The sequence below is a fragment of the Pristiophorus japonicus genome, unplaced genomic scaffold (assembly GCF_044704955.1).
Source record: "Pristiophorus japonicus isolate sPriJap1 unplaced genomic scaffold, sPriJap1.hap1 HAP1_SCAFFOLD_112, whole genome shotgun sequence".
Classification (NCBI taxonomy): Eukaryota; Metazoa; Chordata; class Chondrichthyes; family Pristiophoridae; genus Pristiophorus; species Pristiophorus japonicus.
In genome coordinates, this window is record NW_027250777.1 from 113,074 (window position 1) to 116,556 (window position 3,483).

Sequence of the window (3,483 nt, forward strand, 5' to 3'; positions counted from 1 at the left end):
AACATGTGATGGCCGTTGCACCCCAGCCATCACACGGGCTTGACAGAGCGAGGCCTTGGTCCAGTGGCAAAGGTTAAATAAGACGACTGGAGACCAGCTCTGCTGCACGGACCCAGTGTGCACACATATCTCAGTGTGGGCTGGCCCGTGCTGCCCCTGGGCCCCTGGCCCTGAACTCATGCCTCCCCTGGGCCCCGACCACATCCCTCCACAGTCTCTTGCCGCTCCTTCGCCCCGATCTCGCCGCTCCTGCTGTATCTGCCCACGCTCCAATCACCGACCTGGACCTTGATGACGTCACTCTTCGCTGCCGCCGCCCTCCTGCACCAGCTCGCGCTGCTCCCTGGAGTCGTCTCCCGGGACCTCCAAGCTGCTCCCAGGGCCGCTCGCCGTTCCTTTTATGGCCCCGACCTGCCGCTGGTGTTCTCCCGTTAGTGTATCCAGGCTGTGGGTGGCCACCCCGAGCGCAGCAGAGGGGTTTCTGCATTAGTTCTGGGTGGGGGCAGTATCTTTCCCCTTCTTTCTTCCTCTTGTCGATATCCCTGTGCTTTTATTTCTCTATTTATTCCCCCTGTCTCAGTTTCTCGTGTTTAAAAGGGAAAAAAAGATGAAATGGGTTTCATTGTGGAACAATTTACTTCACTCAAAGTTAGATGCACTGCTGTTCGCCATGAGGTCGAGGTAGCTAGCCGTTGATTTTCAGGTTCATATATAAATATATATAAATATATCTACATCTATCACAACTGTTCCCTGGTGGTCGAAGGGTTAAGTTCCGGTGCACTAACCTGGTAACGATACTCGATCAATTCATCGCATAAAAATAATTGAGGTCTGTGAGACGATTAATAATTGCTGTAAGCACCATGAATACCAATACTTTCTGTGATAGACCGAGCTTACAGACTATCTGGCTTCTCTTGCCCTTTGCCGGGCACGTGTTCCGGGTTTAATTTTGTAAATTGAGCGAGTTCGCTGATCGCGGGGAGACGGTAGGAGCCTCTGTGGCACCACTGTGAGGATGTGGAAGTGAACACGGTGGCTGGGTGATCCGTGACATTTCTGTAAAGGGCAGCGGAGGAGAAGGATTGAGAACTTTCAGTGTGGGACAGAAGTTGTTTCAGGTGAGCCAACACATTCCTGATCAGCACAGAGGGAGCTCACTGGTCAGCTCCCCTCTGTTGGGGCTGTTATACCAGTGGTTTCTGTAGTGTAGTGGTTATCATGTTTGCTTTACACGCAAAAGGTCCCTGGTTCGATCCCAGGCAGAAACATTTTGTTTAAACTTGCCAAATGGGAACAATCGGAGGCGAGTTTAGTCTCCTGGCAAATGCTGCCTGATTTGCTGAGATTTCCAGAATTTGCTGTTTTTATTTGCTATTTATTCTCCTGGCCAAAGGGCTCCCTTATTCCTGAATTGCTCTTATTTAACCAATAAATAGATAACTTTCAGTGAGAGAAAACGGATCCACTGGGGACCTTTCGCGTGTGAGGCCAAGGTGATATCCGCTACACTGCAGCCCATCAAAGGGAAGAAACCACTGAATATAAAGGATGAGCTCACAAATATCAGGGGCAGTGCAGTCTGGTCAACGTCAAACCCTCCTTTCTTATTCAGCAGAGGCATGAACGGGAGTCAGACGCCACAAAGTATAATTAAAGGCACAAATACAAGTAACACTTCAAAATCTTTTCACTGTAAAATTATTTTACTTTATTTGAAATCCTGCTGCATTGAATCTGAAAATGAGCACCGTAGGATTTTATCTTCACTAATGATTCTATTTTCTGTGCATGGTAGGAATAACCGGTGCTGTTAATTTTGACAAAAGTTGCCCCAGATTCCTGGTGTCCTCAGCAATGAAGATTTTGAACCAGACTCCTAAAATACAGTGAGCAAAATGGGTCAACATGCATAAGAACATAAGAAAATAAGGAATAGGAGCAGTAGTCGACCATACACCCCTCGAGCCTGCTCCGACATTTAATACGATCATGGCCGATGCAATCATGGACTCAGGTCCACTTTCCTGCCCGCTCCCCAAAGCACAGGACAAATGATTGAAGTGTCGACTCTCCCTCAGTCAGCATTTCTTTCATTGTGCAAAAGAATGTGAGGGGTTAATTAATGATGCTTTCCCGTGAAAGCAACACAAAAGTTTAAGAAAAAAACATAAGGTGACTGGCAGGTGAGCGCTGCTTCTGATACCTGGTGGGAATAGGCGGGGATTTTAAAGCCCCTTGTATTGTGAAACCTTCATATCGCCGAACATCTCTGACTTCATGTGTGGACCTTGTCAGGCAATGGTAGCACGCCTGACTCCAAATCGAAAGGTTGTGTGTTCTAATCATGTTGGGGTTGCAATTATTTTCAACATTGTTCTTCCAGAAAATATTTTCTTTGCTGTTTGGCAATAACCAGACCCTTGCTCCAAGATCTGTCTCACTGTTTCCCCGGTGTCAGGCAGAGATACGCCTGCTGCCCTCATTTATTTCATGTGTCAGGACACAAAAGTTCAAAATCAACCTGCAGGTGGCCACATCTAGCATTGAATACTCAGGGTGGCGGAGTGGTTTAAAGTGCTGTGTTCAGATCGCAGTTTCCTCTGGAGATGCATGTTCGACTTTGACATTTCTTCTTTTTAATCATTTAGTGAAACTCATTGTTTGACACCACGACCAACTCCTTAAAAGTGGCATTCTGCAGTCCACCTGCTCGCTTCACATTTCTGTCTGACCAGGTGCTGAAAGTGGAGATGTTTCCGCAGTGTCGCGATTAACACGTTCACCTCACAAGGGAAAGCTCCCTGGCCGAGAATATTTTCTGGAGCTTTTTCCTCATACATGCTCAGGGGCGAGTTCTGTCCTGAACACTTTAGCTGAAGTGCTGAGTTCATTGCCCATGTTGTTAGCAGCCTGCCAGTGAATCTGTTTAAGATGTTCAAACAGATTCCTGACAAAGATTTCCCGGCTCGCTTCCCGGAGACACCGTGGTCACCAGCGCCCCAGTTTCAGTGGGTCAGCCCCGGGAGGTAGGCCATCCATTAGAGAATACCCAAGATCAGGGATCAGTCTACGGACAGGGATCCCCAGCCGGCAGCCTTCGCCGGTGAGGGACTCACAGGAGATGTCGTGGTGGACTAGCCACGAACTGAGAGTCCCCAGCCTACAGCCCCCGGCAGTGCAGAATCCTCAGTTAATGAAATGAACTCAGCAGCCACACCTAAAGGGGAAGTGTGTTGTTGCCCCAGAGGGGCCATTCCCCCGATAATGTGGGACTCAGGCACACCTCCAGTCAGAACACTCTGGGTCCTGTGGTACAGACCGCCTTACCGCCGGCCACACAGGCAAACCAAAGGCTGAATAAGGGAAGGAGAAGGACAGGGATTAACTTGGCCAGTCGGAGACGGGTGGCAGATGTATATAATAGCACGATATGAGTTTAAGAATGTTTAAGAGTTCTAGTTTTAAATTAAGATTTTA

General features: G+C 48.3%; 1 non-coding gene across 1 annotated transcript; it reads left to right on the forward strand.

Annotated features, from left to right (window-relative positions):
* The first annotated feature begins 1,201 nt into the window (after positions 1–1,201).
* Positions 1,202–1,274, forward strand: trnav-uac (transfer RNA valine (anticodon UAC)). Its single transcript has one exon. It is a non-coding gene; the product is annotated as a tRNA-Val (tRNA).
* The last annotated feature ends 2,209 nt before the right edge of the window (positions 1,275–3,483 follow it).